Raw genomic sequence first — 23,733 nt, forward strand, 5'->3', positions numbered from 1 at the left:
CCGCCGTTCTCTGCTGCAAATCTTATTCATGGTGCTGGTAAGAGGATAGCATCACAGCACTGCAGAGCACGTTGAATCTTACTTGGTTGCTAGGGAGTATCAAAGTTACAGCATCCCTCATGAACAGTCTGAGTCCTCTCCCATTAATTTAGATATCCTCCCTTTGTATGGAACAAGGAGGCAGATGTTAGCATCCTGCTGCTGTCCCTTTAACCCTGTTGTGGGTCATTTTCTCCTGGATTGGTCCGTAGGCAAGGATTGAGTAGGGTGAAAGCATCTGATACCTTTTCCCGATGATGCTGATGGTTTTAAGTTCACCCCTCCCTGTCACCTTTCAATTTTCAATTATCTTTGGGAGGTTTTCTAAGACTTTTATTGAAGACAGACACAAGATATCTATACAAATGTCCTGCCATCTCTTTGTTTTCCATTATCAATTCCTCAGACACACTCTCCAGGGTACCCCACTCACTTCAGTTACTTATATCCTATTCAAGTACTTCCTCCATTAGACCATAAGATGTATAGATAATATAGAATCCCTACAGGGTGGAAACAGGACTTTCGGCCCACCAAATCCACACCCACCTTCCAAATAGTATCCCGCCCAAACCCACTCCCCATTACGCTACATTTACTCCTGACTAATGCACCTAACCTACACTTTCCTCAATGCTATGGGCAATTTAACATGGCCATACCACTTGGCCTGCACATCTTTGGACTGTGGGAGGAAACCAGAGCACCCGGAGGAAACCCACACAGACACAGGGAGAATGTGCAAACTCCACACAGACAGTCACCCAAGGCTGAAATTGAACCCGGGTCCCTGGTGCTGTGAGTTAACTGTGATAACCTCTGAGCCACTGAGCTGCCCCAAAGAAGCAGAAGTAGGCCATTCAGCCCATCGAGTCTGCTCTACCATTCAATGAGATCAAGGTTGATATGATAATCCTCAGTTCCAGTTTTGTGCCTTTTCCCCATAACCCTTGATTCCCTTACTAAAAATTGGTCTATCTCAGCCTTGAATGTATCTAACAACCCAGCCTTGACAGCTCTCAGTGAGAAAGAATTTCACAGATGTGTAGCCTCTGAGAGAAGAGAATGCACCTCATCTCTGTCTTAAATAGATAACCAAACCCTACCATTGAGATTATATTCTTTACTCCTAGACTCTCCCTTCAAGAGGAAAGAACTTCTCTGCATCTGCTTTTTCAAGCTGCCTGAGAATATCACATGTTCCATAGGTCTATTCCCAGTCATCTAAACTCCAATGGGTACAAGCCTACCAACTGAACTTCTCCTCATAATAAAATCACTCTCTAACCAGGTCAATCAAGTGAATCTTCTCTGTACTGCCTCCAAAGTCAGTGTATTTTTTTATTTAGATAAAAGGGTCAAAATTGTTCACTGTATTCTCGATGTGGTCTGACTAGCAGCTTACATAGTTTCAGCAAGACCTCTCTTTTATTACACTCCATTCCTTTTAACGTAAAGGCCAACATTCCATTTGCTTTCCCCATTACATGCTGAACTTGGATTCTAGCTTTTTGTGATTCACAAACTCTTATTATCTCACTATTGCTAGAAACTCTTATGATCTGATCTTAATATTACTTGTTAGCTTGCTCTCATATTTTGCCCCCTCCCTCTTTATTATCTTGCCAGTAATCCTTCACTTGTTCTTAAATTTGTCCAACCTACTGACCCATCCCGAATCTTTGCAGATTTGTACAGTGTCTTTCAAATTAATATGACTCTTTACTTCCATATGCAGACCTGGATGGTGTTACCTGGCAGAGAGTCCTTCTTTCTCACGAGGGTAAATCTTAGCTGAGAACTAATGAATATCTCCTTGAAGATCTGTTACTGCCAAACTACATTTTAACTTAGCTTTCCAGTTCACCATAGTCAGCACTGCCTGTACACTTTCACACAATTAGTTAGTTTAAAACACTTTTTCCTTTCAAACTGAATATGAACTTTGATCATGCTCTGATCACTGGTTTCCAGAGGCTCCCTTACATTAATTGATTAATCTTGCTTCATTGTTTATTACCAGACCTGGGGCAGCTAGTTTCACTCTTGAATGCTTGAACTGTCTCAAAAACAATCTTTAAATAAGTTTTCAGGCCATCTTTGCCAATCTAATTCAGTCAATCTCCAATGTCAAGTCACCCATGATTAATGTGGCTCATTTCAATCTGGCACTATCTATTCCTTTCAGTACATTGCGTTCCATAGTATAACTACTGTTCAAAGGCCTATAATCTATTCTCACAAGTGTGGAAATCATTGGAGAAACTCAACATGTCTGCCAGCATCTGTGAAGAGAAAGCAAAGTTAATATTTCAAATCTGAAAACATGTACACTCGAAATGTTAACTCTGCTTTCTCTTCACAATGCTGCCAGACTTGCTAAGTTTCTCCAGCCCTTTCTAAATTTTGTTTCAGATTTCCAGCATCCGCAGTTCTTTATTTTATTTTTATTCTCACAAGTGATCTTTTTCCTTTATTTCTACATTTCTTATGTCTATTCAAACTGATTCTATATATCAACTTTTTATATTATGGCAATTTATTGGTACTAAACTATTGTCTCCTTAATTAACATAGGCATACTGCCACTTTTTCCCAGGTTCTGATATTCCTTTGTGATATTCAAATACATTCAGATCCTAATATAGAGTCGTAGAGATGTACAGCATGGAAACAGACTCTGCAGTTCAACTTGTCCATGCTGACCAGATAACATAAATTAATCTAGTCCCATTTTCCAAATATGATGTTGATAGCCACATGGATATATTTGGCCTATATCCCTCTAAACCCTTCCTATCCATCCAGATGCCTTTTAAATGCTGTAATTGTACTAGCCTCCACCACTTCTTCTGGCAGCTCATTCCACACATACACACCACCCTCTGCATGAAAAAGTTGCCCCTTAGTATTCACACGAAATATGGTCAACCTTTCAGTCACATCTCAGTGATGCCGGTCATATTTCATAGTTATCCCTAATTGTACTGTAAATTCATCCTCTTCATTATAAATGCAGCATACACACAGCTAGAAAGCCTTAAATACCATTGTTTTGAAACTTTTTTTGCAATCTCTTGCCTTATCTTCTGGTGATGTCTTACATTTGTGTGTTCGGTCTCTTCCTGACAAACTCTGGTCGATATTATTCAAGTTGTTGGCCTGCTCCATTACTTTGCTGTTTCCCTTTACTTTACCATATAGCTCTTCATTTGATCTGTTCCCCCAGTAGTTATTTTAAGGTCTTCTACTGTAGCCCAATACCATTCCTTTCATTATGCATGGGATGAGGACATCGCTGGCTAGGGCTAGCATTTATTGCCCAGGGGGCAATTATGAGTCAACCATATTACTGTAGATCTGGAGTCACGTATAGGCGAGATTGGATAAGGAAGACAGTTTCCCTCCCCTAACGGACATTAGTGAACCTGATGGCTTTTTCCAACAATTGATAATGGGTTCATAGTCAGCATTAGTCTCTTCATTCCAAATTTTTTATTGCATTCAATTTCTATTATCTGCTGTGAATAGGCTTTGAACCCAGGTTCCCAGGACATTACCTGGATTTCTGGATTAACAATCCAGTAGTAATACCACTAGTCTGTCACCTCCCACAACAGTCCAAGCAGGGTTCAGGTGTAGTCCATCTCAATGGTACAACTTCCACTTGTCCCAGTGCTGGAGCCAATGCTCAATGCATCAAACCCACTTCTCTACACCAGTTCATGAATCACATATCCATCTCACCAATCTACTTTGCTCATGGCACAGGTAAAAGTCCAAAGATTAGATGTTTGAGTTTCTACTTTTTTGTCTAACACTAGTTATTCATGAATTTTCAACAGAATGTTTTCCTAGTTCCAAATATGATGTTGATAGCCACATGGACAATGACAATTGCATCCTTCCCTCTCCCACTGCAGGTTCTTCTCTCACCTACATCGGTACCTCCAAGCACCCGCACTCAGCAGGCAACACATGCATCCGACCTGTCACTCTCAGTTACAGTGAACTGTACTTATTTACTGACAAAGAATTGCTTCCCTTATTCCACTATTGCTTACTTATTCTTAATTATCCCCCCAAAACCTACCCTTCCCACTTTCATGACTTCCTGTGCTTCAGTGCTCTGGTCAGTTTTCTCATCCACCCTGAGTACCAGAAAATAATTTGCGTCCAAAATCACTATGTTGCTTTCTAAAACCCATGTGTAATTATTCTCAGTACACACTCGATGCTGAACAATGCAAAGGAGATCTGACAAATGTACACAGACATCCGTATTCTCAATATAGTGTTGCAGAAATGAGCTAACTTTGTACTGAGTCCTGCTCTCCCAATTGGCAACTCGCTGCAGTGTATGCTGAGGAATCTGCAACAACATTAGCCTGTGAAATGATGGGACCTGGCATTGTGCCAAGCAGTTTGGATTGTAAAGACCTTATGGTGATGGTTGCTGGCCTGTCTTTGTCAAATGAAAGGTAGAAGATCTGCTTCTTCTGGTACAATTCCCCTGCTTTCCTTTGTGAAGGAGTAAAAGGAATGGAGATCAAGTCCCAGGTGCCTCAACTTTGCACATCTACACTCGCTGTGAGTTTACAACAGAGACCATCAAATCTCTTGATGTAACACGTGAGCCAAAAGATTGCTAAAAGGAGTAGTCAAGCCAATCATGGGTACCCTCATGTAATGCTATAATTTCATTTATTGGTACAATGATCCAATTGAATGCTGCATTTGATTAAGGAACAAATGAATTTACATACCACAAATGTAAGTATCGCATGTTAACAGAGTTTTTATCATGTTCATTAGATTAGGATTATTATCTAAAATACACATAACAGTTTCATTAATAGTAAGGTAAGTAGTTTTCACTAATGATCAGCTGACATTGTTGTTCACAAAGCGTCACTTGAATAAGTTTGCCTCTATTAATTTTCAGCATTTGCTGTGCACTTGCTGTGCAATTGCTTTGACTGACAACCGACTTGCTCTTTCAATGGTTGCTGTGTCTGTAATTTATGCTTCCAGTGTGTCAGAAAGCTTTCAAAGTTTTTTTTTGCCAGGAGTTCATGCGGTGCTTTCTCTGTTTGATGCTGTGGAGGTTGCAGAATGTAGAAACAATGAGGCCAGAAATGAAGCCTCTATGTGTGGGAAAACATGAGCAATTCAAGAGTTCTCATGACTTTAGTTGGACTGATCAAAGTTTGCTTAGTTGCTTTATAATCTTCTATTGTGATTATAATATTCATTTGTGGACAGAGTGGGTCATGACATACAAAAGCCTTCTTTATGCTGAATTCGTGAATGGTAAGGTCAGTCACTTACTCTGTTTATGATTTGTTTATTTGGCCTTTGTTTTTGTGCTAATTTTTTGCGAAATAGCTTTTAATTATTTCTCAACTGAAGTTAGCAATTGCCACTTCTGTGACATTGACTACTGGTTTTCTTCATTTCTGTATTGAATCTATCGATCCTTACCCCAAACCTCACGCTCTCCATTTTTCTCTTATCTTGTGTCGAAGTATCTCTCCTTCCAAACTCAGACTGTCTCAACCTATCTCACTCACTAATGCTATCCTGCTCCAGCCCTGGCTCAATGATGAAATATTTTTCTGAAGAAAGTTCTGCTGGTAAGAAAAGTCTATGGAATACAGATCTCTGCTCACATTCATGCTTTCTTTAACTTTTGAGTACGCCCCAAAGCACCTTTAACAGAAATGTTTAAGTACAGATCTCTTGTGCAACTTGTATAAACCTTGCTGGCAAAGCCACGGTTTAATTATTGTGCCCAGACGTTTCAAAATCTGAAGTTCTCCTGACTTATTCTGCTAGACAATATTTCACAATATTTCTCTACCTTTGCTCTCTTCCAGATTCCTCAAATTCTGAGATCTTCCCCGATGCTTCTGCAGCATCAATGTGAATGATTTCTCTGGTCATTTTACTGTCCCTTGTAGTTGGGCCTCATGGAGAGTGTTCTCAATGCTGGCAGTGTCCCTGTGGGAGGTAAGGATTCTCTTTCACACTGCCTTGGCTTTCCTCTCTGGTCTTTGTGACATTTTGTTGAAGTTATCTCCTTTACCCTTGGGAATATTTACCCTTCCTCCTGAAACTCCTTACAGAGTCTCTTTTGTTAAGATTTCTGTCTGTTTTGAAGTGTAAAGCTTTTTTATTACTCATTTCCTAGCACATACTCTTCTCTCCACGTTACGTACCAGGTTGTTTTGTGGAGGTTTGTGTTTGGAGCTTGATCTATGGCTGCCTCCACAGTTGCAACCACTTTGCCTCTGTCAGTAATCACATTCTGCTGCCCGTGTCTTTGTAAATCTGTAACGCTCTTGAAGTGGCAGGCTCACTGTTCTTCAAGCATTACTTTTTCTTCTGGATTTTTCTTCTTATGGTGGGGGTCTATGCATCAAATCCCACCAGCATCAGCATTAACTACAGTTTACATTACTAATGAGACATAATTATGAAGGACTCTTTGGAACTGTACAGAACATACCTGCTCTCTACGAAGGCTAGAGTCGAACTCCCTGTCTCCAATAAAAGATTTTATGGAATGTCAGACTAGGTTGAGTTAACGCAACTTCAGCAATAGTCTTTCAGAACCATTAACATCAGAACAGATTAAGCCTTACCTGCTTAAATGCACTATACAAAGCAGCCTATCTGGATGCATCACAGTTCAGTATAGCAACTGCTCTGCCCAAGACTGTAAGAAATTACAGAGAGTTGTGAACGCAGTCCAGTCCATCATGAAAACCAGCCTTCTATCCATTGATTCTGTCCACATTTCCAGCTGCCTCAGGAAAGCAGCCAATATAATCAAACACTCCTCCCACTCCGGTTACACTCTCTTCTACCCTCTTCCATCGGGCAGAAGATACAAAAGTTTGAAAACACGTACCAACAGATCAAAGAACAGCTTCTTCCAGCTGTTATCAGAATTATGAATGTATCTCATATATTAGAGTTGATCTTTCTCTGAATCTTCTCTGTAGTTGTAATGCTATATTCTACCTTCTGTTCTATTACCCTGATGTACTTATGTAAGGTATGATTCACCTGGATAACATTGAAAATAATACCTTTCACTGTATCTTGGTATACGTGACAATAATAAATCAAATCATATCAGAAAAAGCTCAGCCTTCCCTCACCATGTATTTCCGACATCCTGTTTAAGATGCCAGACAGTTCTCAAGTTGTATAAAAATGGTGATCACTGGAAGCTAAATTACCATCAGCTTTTCATGGAGTTTTCCAGTAAGACCAAAGAGAGGAGACAGAATTCAGCCTAAGGGTCCAGGAGAAGAATGTTAAACATCAGTTGGATATGGTATCTGTCCAAAAGGAAAGCACCAATAATTAATTCCTACACAACACCCGAGTCAAAGATGTGTCTGCTAATGTCCTGCTCTTCCTTTTACATCCATAAACTGTAACATCAAAGGGGACCCTCTTAAGGAGCAGTAGTAGTGCCCTTCTCATGGATGATGAATCCCAGATTCAAGACCCACCTGTTCCAGAGGTGTGCAGTAACATCCCTTAACAACTTGATTAGGAAATAAGTTAAATAAAAAATGCAACTCTAAATTTCATCAGTAAAGCATTTTTTGAAACATATATTCTGAATTTTGCCAAAAATAGTCATGTTGGTGGATGTAATTTTGTTGAGCAATTGCGCTTATCAACTGGGCAAAAGCCCCTTTTGGATTTTGTAATAAATGAGCTTCAAACCTAACCAACCTTATGATTAAACACTAAATTAACACAGGAAGACAAAAACATTCCCCTCTTTCTGTTACGAATGGACTTGATGTAATTGACTTTGTGAATGTTTGATATTTTATGATTATAACGACAGTGTTTTTCTGATTGCAGCTGAACCTCATTGCAACCTCAATAAAAATCCTAAAACATTGAAATAGAATTTAATATCTCCTTTTGTTGAATCACTAAATATGAACAAAGTAACTGAAGGAATATTCGAAGATGTTGCTTAGGTACTGTGTACAATATTCAAGGTTAATGTTGCTGTCTTATCGAACTTGCAACTTGATTGGAGTACAAAAGCTGTCAAGTAAAATACTGCAATTAGACAGTGCTGTGCCCATACCAACAGCTTCCAATAATAAACCAGAGTTCATTTTAGCCCTGTCCATTTCACTCTGCAAGGACTGATACAAGTTGACAGCGTGACAGCTTTTACAAGAATCAGAGTTCTTTATTTTGTAGCTTTCTTACCACCGTAAATGACCAAACAGAGAAATGTGTGCTCCCCTGCCTAATAAGAGTGCTCAATGTCGGTGTTACACCAGGGACCAGGCTAACAATGCTGCCTCACAGCGCCAGGGACCTGGGTTCGATTCCACCTGTGGGTGACATTCTGTGTGAACATCACACATTTTCCCCGTGTCTGTATCGGTTTCCTCTGGTTTCCTCCCACAGTCCAGAGATGTGCAGGCTTGGTTGATTAGCAATGGAAAATGCAGGGTCCCAGGGATTGGGGGACATAGATGGAGCTGGATGGGATGTTCTTCAGAGGGACAGTGGGTACTCAATGGGCCAAATGGCCTGCTCTGCACTGTAGGGATTCTATGAAAGCTTGCAGCTAGTTTACCTCTACTTTATAAAATCCAAATTCTCAAATTATAATACCATATTATGCACTTGTTTTGCAATACCTGTTTGGGATTTTTGTTGGTTTTTATCTCTTATGTCTTATGGTTAGAACGTCAGTATACCTTCAAGTGGCATGCTCATGATATCATAATTGTATCACAGCACGTATCCTAGAGGTTTAAAGATCTTATGTCTGAGGATTATTTGAAGCATGGCATGATACTGGAAACTTACTGGTCCAGGTTTTCTGTGTAAGCTAATGTTTGTGTCTAATGGTTAGTTGTAATAAGTGTCTGTTGGATTCTGTAACATCACAACATCTATGTCCAGTTTCTTTTGGAACCAGGGGTAACATAAGCATTACCCCATCAGGTAACATATTCTGTTGGAGGCAAACCCACAATGTTTCTCTTCTCTGATTATAACAACCTAAGGTTTTCTGATCCAACTATATATCCATAGTCTCTCATCCTTTTAATAAGTTGTTACCATATTTTGTCTAAAGCCTTCACATCTTTCTCAAGTATGGTAGTCAGAGTTGGACACACACATTCTCGGTGAGGCAAGTCCAGCAATTTTATCAAGATTCATCATAACTTCCTTCTTTTTGCCTGGGATCTTACACGCTTTTCAGTCACCCTTCTGCCATCTTGATTTTTTTTTTCACATCTATCCCCAAGCTTCTCTGTTCTTGCACCATCTTTAGAACTCTATCACACTTTATTTCTTTTGCCTCACCTCATTCTTATAAAATATATCACTTCACACGCCCCTGAATTAAAATTGACCTGCTATGTCTGGTCATTTCGCCAACCCCCTCAGGGCTTCTCCTGGGGATGCCTGTTGCTATCTTCCTCACAGGTCACAATGCTTTCACGGTTTGTCTCATCTGCTAACGTTGAGATTGAGACCCAACTATCCAAAATAAGGTCAGTATTGTTGGTAAAGAGAAACAATAATCCTGATACCAATTCCTGCAGAAACCAACTATATCCTTGCACCACATCCAAAAAACAACCACTCATCATGGATACATTACATGGATGGACAAAATGGGAACAAGTAGATTTCAATGTAGGGTGAGTGTGAGATAGAGCAGATTATTTGGTAAATGGTAATAGGTTGGAAATGGTGGCTGTTCAAACAGAATTAGGGAGTCCTTGGATCATGAAATGGATGAGTTCAGAAAATAATCATAAAAAATAATGGAATGCTGGCTGCTATATGTAAAGGTCTAGAATAAAAGGGATATAGACCATGATTCAACTACATAAAGCTCTAGTTAAGCCACAACTGAAGTATTTTGAGAAGGTCTAATGGTCACAAAGAGTCAGAGAGTCATACAGCACAGAAACAGACCCTTCGGTCCAACCAGTCCATGCTGACCATCATCCCAAACTAAACTAGTCCCACCTACCTGCACTTGGTCCATATCCCTTGAAACATTTCTTATTCGTTGACTTATCCAAATGTCTTTTAAATGTTGTAATTGTGCATCCACAACTTCCTCTGGAAGTTCATTCCACACACGAGCCACTCCATGTAAAACAAAACTTGCCCCTCATGTCCTTTTTAAACCTTTCTCCTCTCACCTAAAAAACGTGTGCTCTTTAGTCTTGAAATTCCCCACAGTAGGAAGTCACTTGGAGGGAGTGCACTTCAGGTTGTCTAATGGTAGATTTTATGTTTCCTTGCCACTCATTTTGAGATGGAGAGGTTCATAAAATTCAGCAATTGCCCTCCTGCCATCTTGCCTACCTAGCCATGGCTGAACTGTCTCGACATTTACCAGAGATGGTGGAAATCCATCCACTATTGATCTATTGAGGCAATTAATAGTCATGAAAGGACCTCAGCTACACCTTTACCTATGGCTTGGAGAATTCATGCGACATGTGTTTCAACAAAGCAGTTAGTGTTCATGAAGGAGACTGATGAGATGAAAGGGTCCCACATATTGTTATGGGGAAACTAACTGATTCAGTGGGGAAGGGTTCACTGCAAAAGAAATTCAGAAGATTATGGACCCCATGGAAAGCTAACAGTTCAAATAACAGGAACAATATCCTTGGCAGAAGACATCCAAGAGATACAACATGCTCCAATGTAGAGAGACTTGACAGACCATACTGGGATAAGAAAAGAAACAAGGTCAACAGTCCTCAAGGATTTACCAATCTTCATTTTGCATGAATTATTAAATCTCCATGTTATCTGAATTTGTGAAGTCAGAGACTTGAGGAGAGATGGGTCAGTGGTAAATGTAAATATTTACTTTCAAGTGTAAATGTAAATTATGGGAAGGATCCTTAAGGGAATCAGGGGAGATGCTGTATTAGGTAATGATTCTGAAAGGGTTAATATGAGAGATTGCATTCAACTCCACCCAGAATGATGATGTCATACAGATTTATGTGGGGATAGGAACAAGAAGTTTGGATCTTTTAAGGTGAAGATCTATTTCCATATGTCTCATGTGTCCCATTAATCTTAATAACAATATTTAACTTATGAATGTAACTTGTACCTGATTTTTATTGTGCAAAAAACTATATCTTTTTAAGACAAGAGTCTCTGCTCATTAAGATTCCCTTATGGTTTGATCACTGTAAGCCAACTGCTTCTTTAGACTAAGTCAAGAAAGTGAATGGTGATAGCAAAACTCACAAGCAATCCAACCACACGCTGATATAGGTGGACATCACAGCACATACCACAGCCCAGACTTACTGATACCCTGCTTCTCATCAATGGGACTGCTCTTGGGTTCCTATTTCTGCCTCATTTTCATCCCGTTCTATCTCTGCTGTGTCTTTCTGTCTATTGGGCTTTACCCGTGTATATGGCTTACTTTTCTTTTGCCTCCATCTCTCCAAATTTTTACTTGCTCATCTAACATTCCTTCTGAAATCTAAAACAGCACCTTACAAACTCACTTACTTTTTTTTTATATCATTGTGATGCTGTATAAGAAGCCACTTTCTACTCCAGTTAGCTATGTCCAAAAGGTTCAGTGTAATTTATTCTCATATTTAGTCTTCTGTTCTTCCCAGGATCTGTTTGGTACAGATCAGATGCTTGGTACAGCTTTATATTCATTAATATAAATTGCAAGAAGTTGACACCTCACCACAGACCCTTGTAGGTCTCAACTTATCAAATCCAATCATAAAAAGATCCACTTGTACACAAAGTCTGATTTCTGTCTAACCATGCTAATATATTACCACTGCACCCTTAGCTCCTTCTTTGCACAACAACATTTTATGTAGCATCTCTTGAATTCTGAAAATCCAAGTATAGTACATCTATGGCTTTCCTTTATTAACCAGGCATGTCACTCCTCCAAAGAGCTTTAATAGAATGGTTAAACATAATTTGCCTTTCACAAAAGCACACTGAATTTTCGTAGTTATCTCAATGTTTTCCAAATGCCCAGATATAATCTCCTAAGTGATTCTAACACTTTTCCTATGACAGAACAGCAAGAAGCATCTACATCAATGGTGTTGAGGTGGAGATGGGTGAGAATGTCAAGCTCCTGGGAGTGATAGTCACCAACACTCTGTCCTGGACCACCCACATTGATGTGATGGTCAAGAAAGCACTACAATAGCTCTTCTTCCTCAGGAGGCTAAGGAAATTCAGCATGTCCATAAGGACCCTCACCAACCTTTATAAATGCATCAGAGAAAGCATTCTACCTGGATGTATTTCAGCTTGGCACGGCAAGTGTTCTGCCCAGGACTGTAAGGAATCTATAGAAAGTTGTGAACACAGCCCAGTCCATCACACAAGGCAGCCTTCCATCCATTGACTCCATCTACACTTCTTGCTGCTACAGGAAAGCAACAACAATACCTAAGATCTCTCCCACCTCAGTTATAACCTCTTCCAATGTCTTCTATCAGGAAGAAGATTCAAAAGTTTAAACACACATACCAAGGTTCAAGAGCAGCTTATTTTCCCCTGTTATAAAACTTCTGAATGGACCTCTCAAATTTGTGGATCTTGCTTTTTGTCCGCTTTCTTTGTAGCCATAACTTTGTATTCCTCACTCTGTTCGATCACCCTATGATCTTTAGAACATAGAACATAGAACATAGAACAATACAGCACAGAACAGGCCCTTCAGCCCACAATGTTGTGCCGAACATTTGTCCTAGCTTAAGCACCCATCCATGTACCTATCCAATTGCCGCTTAAAGGTCACCAAAGATTCTGATTCTACTGCTCCCACAGGCAGCGCATTCCATGTCCCCACCACTCTCTGGGTAAAGAACCCACCCCTGATATCTCCCCTACACCTTCCACCCTTCACCTTAAATTTATGTCCCCTTGTAACACTCTGTTGCACCCGGGGAAAAAGTTTCTGACTGTCTTTGTATGTTATGAAAGGCTGTACCACTTACAAAAGAAAACTTTTCACTGTGACAATAATAAATCAAATCAAATCAAAAGATAACTGACCTAAAATTTCCTGCTTTCTGTTTTGATCCCTTCTTGAATAAAGAGATGATATTTGCTCCTTTCCAATCTCTAGAACTTTTCCAGAATTTGGCCAAGTGTGGAAATGTATCATATTTTATGAGATAGGGAATTAGAATCAGAGGGAGCGTGAATGGACATTGAAACAGAGTAAAAGCAAAATAAGAAACAGATGGATAAAACAGAAAAGGAAAGATTCAAAAGAAAGACAGAGATGACGACCAATGGGAAAGCTGCAGACCGAGTAGGTGAGAATGAGAAAAAACAGAGTTGCAAGGGGAAGAGAAATAGAAAATCTAGGGAAATGAGAAAGATTATCTTTCAGACAGCAAACTTCCTGTTGCATTCTGTTCAATGTTCTAAATGGGGAGAAAATTCTGAAATCTGAAGGGCAAAGGGACTTGGGAGTCCTAGTCCAGGTTTCTCTTAAGGATACTTGCAGATTGAGTCAGTAGTTAGGAAGGCAAATACAATGTTGTCATTCATCTTGACAGGATGAGAATATAAAAGTAGGAATGTACATCTGAGGCTTTGTAATGGTCTAGTTAGACCACATTTAGAGCAATTTTAGGGCCCATGCCTCAGGATAGACGCATTGGCCCTTGAGCAGGTCCAGAGGAGGTCCACTAGAATGATCCCAGGAATGAAAGGCTGAACATGTGAGGAATGTTTGAGGACTCTGGGATTATACTTGATGAAGTTTAAAAGGATGAGGGGGGCTCTGATTGAAACTTTCAGAATACTGAATGTCCTGGACAGAGTGGACATTGGGAAGATGTTTCCATTGGCAGCAGAGATAAGGACCTGTGAGCACAGCCTTTGAGTCAAAGGAAAACCGTTTAGAAGAGATCAGGGGAAACTTCTTTAGCCAGAGAGTGATGAATTCATTGCCGCAGAAGGCTGTCAAGGCCATGTCATTCTGTGTGTTTAAAACAAAGCTAGATAAGTTGTTGATTGCCAAGAGGATCAAAGGTTATAGGGAGAAAGTGGGAAAATGGGGTTGGAAAGCCTGTCAGCTATGACTGAATGTCAAAGCAGACTCAATGGGCTGATTGGCCTAATTTCTGCTCCTATGTCTCACAGTCTTATGGTCTAAGGCAATGAGTGATACTTCTGGTCTGCCCTGAAGGTCTGTCCTCACTTTGATCACTGAAAGAACATACATCCTCGATTAATAATTTTATAGGTTCAGCACAGGATTTAGAAGGCTTTAGAACTTCCTTCACATTACACATTAAAGCTTTTTTTAAAAAAAGCTTCCATTAGAGCCAACATCACTAACCACATCCTTCAAACCAGCAAGAAATTCCAGCAATCTAATGAAAGTTTGGATATATCTTGAGAGTTATTTTTATTGCCCCTCATAGCATTATTGATTCGTTGAAAGCTCAATGGCTGGCCATTGCTGCACTGGTTGAAAGGAATGCGTAACGAGACATTGAATCTCCTGATGGTCACAAGTTCAGAAGCAGCAGCTTCTTATTTTTCTCTCTGGTGGAGACGTAGGTGGAAATACAGGCTTAGCAGCATTTTATTTATTGAACAATGTACAAGGCAGCGAGAATTTTCTATTATTTTCTGTGCAGCCCAAGAATGAAAATGAAGCAAATGGCACTCTATAGAATGAAATAAAAATAGAGGCCACGATTACTGTGGTGAGAACAGAAACTGATTGTGATCTAATTCAGTTGGTTTAACTCTTTTCCCCTCATGCTCTCTCTCTCTCTCTTTCTCTGGATAAGAACATCTAAATGATTACTGATTGTAGCCAGTTTTTTTGAGAGTCATAGAATCATACAGCAAGGAAACAGACCGTTCGGTCCAACCAGTCCATGCTGACTATAATCCCAAACTAAACTACTGCCTGCACTTTGTCCATATCCGTCGAAACATTTCTTATTCATGTACATATCCAAATATCTTTTAAATGTTTTAAGTGTACCCACAACCACTACTTCCTCTGCAAGTTCATTCCATACACAAACCACTCTCTGTGTAAAAAAAAATTACCATAATGTCTTTTCAAAATCTTTCTCCTCTCACCTTAAAAACATGCCCCCTAATCTTGAAATCCCACACCCTAGGGGAAAGACAGCTGTCACTCACCTTACCTATGCCCCTCATGATTTTATAAACCTCTATAGGATCATCCATCAACCTCCTGCGCTGTAGTGGAAAAAAGTCCCAGCCTATTCAGCCTCTCCGTATTCCATTATACTTCCCACCACATCCTGGTGAATCTCTTCAATTTGACAATACCATCCAACAAAACCTTGTGTCAAGAGATTAATGTGCCTCACTCTCTTCTAATTTTGTTCAGGTGCTTTTATATTTTCTGGTTAGTCAAATTTAGTGAGATATTTTGTTGTTAATGAGAAATACTCCTTTCATCATTTAAGTACTAAATCCCAATTTATATAGAGAGCAAGTGATGATGTAGCAACTGTTTAACTACAGCTACATTTTTTCTAGTCTGGGAACCAGAAGTGATCAATGAAAAGGTGATCTCTGTGTATGTGTGCATGTGTGAGTGTGGGTGTATGTTAAGATGAGGCATGTTTCTGACTCTGGCATGGCTTGTGTCTGTGTGTGTGTGTCTGGATGTGTTGGGTGTTTGCATGTGCGTTGTGTATGTGCACATGTGTGTGTGCATGTGTGTGTACGCATGTGTTTGTATGCAAATATGTGCACGCAAGTATGTGTGTGTCTGGATGTGGTGTGTGTGCGCATGCGTGTGTATGTGTCTGGATGTGTTGTGCATGTGGTGTGTGTGTTTGTGTGTGTCTGTGTCTGGATGGGTTGTGCGTGCGGTGTGTGTGTGTCTAGATGTGTTTTGCGTGTGGTGTGTGTGTGTCTGGATGTACCATACATGTGTGCATTTGGATATGGTGCGTGGGCACGTATCTGGATGTGCTGTACATGTGTGTGTTCCTGGATATGGTGTGCGCGTGTGTGGACTACTTGCATTCCAAACAGCATAAGCAGCAAGTTATAGACAGAGTTAAGCAATCACACAACAAATGGGTCAGATTAATCTCTGTAGTCCTGTCACATCCAGTCATGAATGGACAATTAAACATCTCACTGGAGAAGGAGACTTCACAAATAGTCTCATCCTCAATGAAGAAGGAGCCCAGCACATCAGTGCAAAAGGCTGAAGCATTCACAGCAACCTTCAGCCAGAAGTGCCAAATGGATGATTCATCTTGGACTCAGCATCATAAATATCTTCTTCAGTGAATTCGATTCACTTCACATGAGGAGAAAGTGAGGTCTGCAGATGCTGGAGATCAGAGCTGAAAATGTGTTGCTGAAAAAGCGCAGCAGGTCAGGCAGCATCCAGGGAACAGGAGAATCGATGTTTCGGGCATAAGCCCTTCTTCAGGAATCATTCCTGAGTACCTAAGATGGCATCAAGAGGTGACATTACAAACTTTTTACTGCACTCATTTGAGTGCATGTGACAAGAATCCTGTTCCCTGGATGCTGCCTGACCTGCTGCGCTTTTCCAGCAACACATTTTCAGCTCACTTCACATGAGGTCAAGAAATGGCTGGAGTCACTGGATACTGCAAAGGCTATGGGCCCTGACAACATTCCAGCAATAGTACTGAAGACATGTGCTCATTAACAGCTCTATCAGGCAGCATCTGCTCAGCAGGTTATTGCTCAGTGATGCCCAGTTTGGGTTCTGCCAGGGTCACTTATTCCTGATGATATCACAGTTTTGGTTCAAATATGGACAAATGAGCTGAGGTCCAGAGGCGAGGTGAGAGTGACAGTCCTTGATATCAAGGCTGCATTTGACTGAGCGTCGCATCAAGGAATTAATGGCTATCAGGGGTAAACTCTGTACTGGGTGGAGTCATGCCTGGCACACAGGAAGATAGTTGTGGTTGCTGGAGGTCAGTCATCTCAGCTCCAGGACATCTCGGCAGGAGTTCCTCAGGGTAGTCTTCTATCATCTTTAACTGCTTCATCAATGACCTTCCCTCCATCATAAGGTCAGAAGTAGGGATGTTCACCAATGATTGCACAATTTTCAGCACCATTTGCCAATTCTCAAATACTGAAGGAGTCCATGTTCAAGATCTGGATAATATACAGGCATTGACTGACAAGTGGCAAGTAACATTTGCCAGACAGCACAAATGCCAGACAGTTAACATGTATTTTGAGAGACAATCTAACCACTGACCTTTGACATTCAATGGCATTACCATCACTGAATCTCCTACTATCATCAACCTGGGCATTGCAATTGACTCGAAACTTAACTGGACTCACTACATAAACACAGTAATGACAAGAGTGGGTTAGAGGCTAGGAATACTGCATCAAGTAACTCACCTCTTGACTCCCCAAAGCCTGTCCGCTATCTATAAGGCACAAGTCAGGACTGTGCTGGAATACTCTCCGCTTGCCTGAGGTACTTCAGGGGACCTGAAGTACCTAAGATGGCATCAAGAGGTGACATTACAAACTTTTTACTGCACTCATTTGAGTGCATGTGACAAGAAAAGCTAATTCTAATTCTAATTCACTTCCATCCAGAAGGACAAGGGCAGCAGATACATGAGAACAACACCACCTTCAAGCTCCCCTCCAATCACTCACCATCCCTACCTGGAAATATTGCTGTTCCTTCAGTGTCACTGGGTTACAATCCTGGAATTCCCTCCCTAACAGCATTGAGATTCAACCTCCAGCACATGGACTGCAGTGGTTCAAGAAGGCAGCTCACCACCATATTCTCAAGGACAGCTAGGGACAGGCAATAAATGCAGGCCAGCCCATGATGCCTATGTCCCATAAGTGAATAAAAACAAAAGCAGTTTTCAAGTGTTGTAATGTGACAAATGTGACTTTGCTCAAAAAACAAAACTCCAACAAAAAAACAAGATAATCTGTTTTGTAATACTGATTAAGGGAAACACATTGTCTGGACACAGTGAATAACTGCCCTGCCCTTATTCAAGATGGCATCAAGGCATTGTTCATGCCCACCTAAGGATGTAGATGGCATGTCAGTTCAATGTCTCAGATTTAAGTTGGAACTCCCCAAAGTTCAGTACTCCTCAGCCCTATACACAGATGTGTCAACACAGATTGCTTTCAGAATGTATACAGACTGGAAGTAGGACCCATATCTGTGGCATTTGCCTTGATTGGCACCTCATAGCATGTGCCACCTTTACAAGTGTGAAGAATTAGGAAAGAGGTGGTTGAGACTGTTTGTTGCCACAATCCTGCTTTGCCTATCTTCAGATTGGTGGGAGAGGATACACCACTGTAGAGATTTTACAGAACAAACACCAGTCTTCTTTAATAAGCTGGTTTACTGCATGACAGTAATAAGTACAAGTGACATTATTCATCAAGCATAGTCACTGGGGACTGCTGGGAACCGAACAGAATGCAACTGCTCCCTGTGAGGGTGAGTGAAGATTTCTCCACTGGGCAGAATTAAGGCAAAGCAGACATTAACTCTTTCAGAATCATAATCTCATACAACCACAACTTCCTGAACTATTCTGAATGTTACCAAATGCCACAAGATCAATATTTGCCCCATTAGTGGGGCACTTAAGTGGTTGAAATTAAGTTTGTGGGGCAAACAGTTGGAAACAAACATTGCATAAATTATGCAAGCACCTAGTCCAATAGTGGGGGAGCGGAAGGATCCTTTGATGGATGAGATGGTAACATGAGATTACTTTGGGCTTCTATAAGTCATGTAGAAGATCCCAAGGAACTAAACGAAGGAGAGCACAGTGTTTTGACAATTCTCAGTCAATATTCCTCCTGCACCAAATATTGCTAATCCTGTCATTCCTCACATTGCCTTTAAGAATGTCTAGCTATGTAGAATGATGGGGCAGCACGGTGGCTCAGTGGTTCGCACTGCAGCCTCACAGCACCAGGGGTCCAGATTCAATTCCATGCCTATGTGGAGTTTGCATGTTCTTCCTGTGCCTGCATCAGTTTCCTCCAACAAATGTTGGAGGTTGGGTGGACTGGCCATTGTTATGACATGGCAGTGAACCCCTCTATTAATTAAACCAAACACCCAGGAAAGCTCACCTCATAATCTGTTAAAGTATGAATGACAGAGAACTCCTAAATTCCATTATTTAAAGAAAAGATATCAATTTATTCATTAACTCTAAAGGTGAATATCAAATAACAACTATTTACAACTCTAAGCCTCCTCTGATAAAGGGTGTTTTGAATGGCAGCCTCTCTCTAGATGGCAGGTTGCTCTCTCTCTGGTTAACTCTCCAAAATGCTGACTTATTCAATACCTCAAACATCAGATCATCTCATTAGTTCAATGTTGTCAAACATTAAATTCAAATTCAATTGGGTTTTGGTATCTTTGGGCATAATTTAAACTGATTGGTTAAATTCAAGCTGTTGTGAAAACATAGCAACCAATATCAGGTATTTGTTTCACAGCCAAATGTTACATATTTTCAGTTTTTCAATACACTCTGAGATTGCTAGTCAGTCACATGACAGGTGCCTGCATTCACTCTCTCTTAAAGTACAGTACACGTCTTCAACTTCATAACACTGTGCTAAATTGCCCCATTACATGTGCTAGCTATGTGGATTAGCCATGGGAAATGCAGAGATAGGGTAGGGTGGGATGTTGTTGAGAGGATCAGTTTGAACTCAATGGGCCAAATGGCCTGGTTCTAAATTGTAAGAATTCTATGATAGCTCTGCTTGCATAACACTGCAGACATTGTTCACTGTGTGTGGCTTTTTGAGGCTTTCTTATGAAAAGGCATTAAGTAAATGGAAATATAACATTTTTAAATGAACTGAGAGTAGGCCATTCCTGAGCAAGGAGATTTAGGATTAATTTTCAAATTTTAAACTATATTAATAAAGTGATATTTTGCCAGAGACATTTGGATAAGCCACTCTAATTGTCATCAACATTTTCACTGATCAGACAAAGTTGACAATCAACCAGGATATATGTACATTACCTAATTTCTGACATCAGCCGGATAAAACCATTTTGTCAAACATTTCCAACTTTCAATTTCTGGTTGGAAAATTGTTGTTGCGGATCCAGATTGTGGGAGATAGGTTCATTATTGCTTAATTCTGTGACCATAAGCTGTCACCGGAGGTACACTAGGATGACTAGTCTCAATAACTCCTTCCACTGCATTGCCACCTCTCCTTGGAAGTTCCATGGAGGTTTTAATCATGTGATTTCCTGTCTCTAACTGCCCACCTCCATTGGCCACTCAATAGACCCATGAGTGATTGTTACCTACTTGGCTGATTCCAGGCTGCCTTTCAAATAGTCTTTCTTCCAACATTCGATACTCAATAATGGAATTGTCCAAACAAACCACAAAAAAGAGCCACTGCTCAAGAATCTGTCCCTTCGCCGACACAGGCTTACATGGCTGATGGAAGAGATGGCTCAGTCTATCAAGTTGACCAGAGTCAAGGTGGCACTGGACAGTGCAGGAACAGGCAATACAATGTTAGCAATATAATGTGGTTCTTCTGAGTCACTGTGCATCCAGTCCACAGCTTGAGCCATCCACGGCATCAAGAAAAGTCCATGGCACTTGTGGTGTCAATATCTCTTAAAGCATGAGGTGGGCTCCCACCTGAACCTCCTCTCTCCCTACCCACTGGCTTCAACACAATTTCATGTTGGCCCTGGTCATCAAGTCATCTCTCGGGAACCCCAGCTTTCCAATTTGAGTCATCTCACACTTACCCCTCGAGTATCATTACACTCTGCATGGAGCAATCCTGTGTAGGTTGCTGGTGCACATCCTGCACCACCCTTCACAATGGGAAGGAGACGATCGCACAGGCGGGGTACAGAGGAGATTCACTTGTTCATTGCCTGGAATGGAGCAGTTTAGCCATGGAGAGAGGCTGGATAAGCTCAGGCTGTTTTCTTTAGAGCAGAGAAAGCTGAAGGGAAGCTCGATTGAGGTATATAAGATAATGAGGGGCATGGACAGGTAAATAGTGAAATAACTCCACAGAGGCCAGTATCCTGTCACCAAGGCACCCTTTATTGACACACAAACAGGCCTTGACTGAAGTATTGCCTCATTCAGAATCAGGTACCTTACCTCTGACACGCAACCCTTTTTTATGTCAACCTGAGCTCCCTGATTGGTCCAGATTAACAGCCCAATCAGGGAACTCATATGCTATCAGGTTTCAGCTGGCTGGCCTTGTTCCAATCACTACAGTTAGCAAGCAACTTTGGGAAGGTGATGGTCTCATCGTATTATCACTGGACTGTTAATCCAGAAACCCAAGTAATGTGCTGGGGACACAGGTTCAAATCTCACCACAGCAGATGGTGGAATTTAAACTTAATTTAAAAAAAAATCTGGATTTGAGAGTCTAATGATGACCATGCAACCATTGTTGATTGTCAGAACCACCTGGTTTCCTAATGGCCTTTAGGGAAGGAAACCACCATCCTCCCCTGGTCTGGCCAACACATGACTCCAGGCCCACAGCGATATAGATGACTCTTAACTGTCTATGGCATTTAGTGGTGAATAATAAAAGCTCACCGAGCCTGTTAGGCCCTATCCATGAATGAACTAAAGAAAACTGTACTCCTTAGTTGAAGGGTCTATAATAAGAGGGCAGTATTTTAAGATGAAAGGAAGGAGGTTTCAAGAGAATTTGAAAAAAGGTTTTTTCACCCAGAGAGAGTGTTGGGGATCTGGAATGCACTGCTGGGGGGTTAGCAGTTGAGGTGGAAAACCCCACGTTTAAAAAGTACTTGGATGAGCACTTGAAATGTCATAATGTTCAAGGCTGTGGACCAAGTGCTGAAAATAGGACTAGCTTAGATCATAGAATCCCTATAGTGTGGAAACAGGCCGCTTGGGCCAACAAAGGTAGTAGAACAGTATCACCACAGTCTAGCAATCAGTATCCCACCCAGACCCAGTCCCCTACATTTCCCCTGACTAATGCACCTAACCTACACATCCCTGAGCACTGTGGGCAATTTAGCATGGCCAATTCACCTAATATGCACATCTTTGGACTGTGGTCAGAAACTAGAGTACCTGGAGGAAACCCATGCAGACATAGAGAGAAAATGCAAACTCCACACAGTCGCCTGAGGATGGAATCAAACTCGGGTCACTGGCGCTGTGAAACAGCAGTGCTAACAATTGAGCCATCATGCCACCCTTGATGTAGAGTAACTTGTTGTTAGTGCAGACTTGATTGGCTAAAGGCCTCCTCTGTACTGTATGATTCTTTGACTCCCCACCCTCACCAACTATCCAGAAACTCCATACCATGATGTTCCATCCTCGAGAAGTGGCAGAGACATATGGTGGAAGATTATCTCTGTGGGAGGTCTCCTTTCTACCACTGGGGATTTGGCATGGAGGGTGTTGCACTGAGCCATCCTGTTCAGGTTAAGTAGCTCCATAGGCTCCCATACCCCCGTAATGTCTGTGGTCTTGAGAAGTTTGGTGCCCATGTGTACAGGGGATGTGGGAGATTACATCTCTGTTCCATTACTTGAAGAGGCAGCTCCTCAAGTATGGTTTGCATTTCAGCCTATGCTCCTCACTGTTGGCTATCCAACCTGGAGATGGATGGGCAGGATCTGAGAACCTCTTCATCGGTCTGCTTTTGGGCCCAGCCGAGGTAACCATTTACAGTTCCAGGCTGTGGGACATGATGGAGGTCATTCGACCAAGCTACCTGCCTGTCTTATAGAACATAGAACATTACAACGCAGTACAGGCCCTTTGGCTCTGATGTTGCGCTGCCCTGTCATACTAATCTGAAGCCCATCCCACTTACACTATTCCATGTACATCCATATGCCTGTCCAATGACGACTTAAATGCACTTAAACTTGGCGAATCTACTACCGTTGCAGGCAAAGCATTCCATACCCTTACTACTCTCTGAGTAAAGAAACTACCTCTGACATCTGTCTTATACCTATCTCCCCTCACTTTAAAGTTGTGTCCCCTTGTGTTTGCCGTGCCTATACTTGGAAAAAGGCTCTCCCTGTCCACCCTATCTAACCCTCTGATTATTTTGTATATCTCTATTAAGTCATCTCTCAACCTTCTTCTCTCTAACGAGAACAGCCTCAAGGCCTTCAGCCTTTCCTCATAAGACATTCCTTCCATACCAGGCAACATCCTAGTAAATCTCCTCTGCACCATTTCCAAAGCTTCCACATCCTTCTTATAGTGCGGTGACCAGAACTGTACACAATACTACAAGTGTGGCCGTACCAGAGCTTTGTACAGCTGCAGATAAACTCCTGGTTCCAGAACTCAATCCCTCTATTAATAAAGGCCAAAACACTGTGTGCCTTCTTAACAACCCTGTCAATCTGGGTGGCAACTTTCAGGGATCTGTGTACATGGACACCGAGATCTCTCTGCTCATCTACACTACCAAGAATCTTACCATTAGCCCAGTACTTTGCATTCCGATTACTCCGGCCAAAGTGTATCACCTCACACTTGTCCACTTTAAACTCCATTTGTCACCTCTCAGCCCAGCTCTGCATCCTAT

The sequence above is a fragment of the Chiloscyllium plagiosum genome, chromosome 26 (assembly GCF_004010195.1).
Source record: "Chiloscyllium plagiosum isolate BGI_BamShark_2017 chromosome 26, ASM401019v2, whole genome shotgun sequence".
Classification (NCBI taxonomy): domain Eukaryota; kingdom Metazoa; phylum Chordata; class Chondrichthyes; order Orectolobiformes; family Hemiscylliidae; genus Chiloscyllium; species Chiloscyllium plagiosum.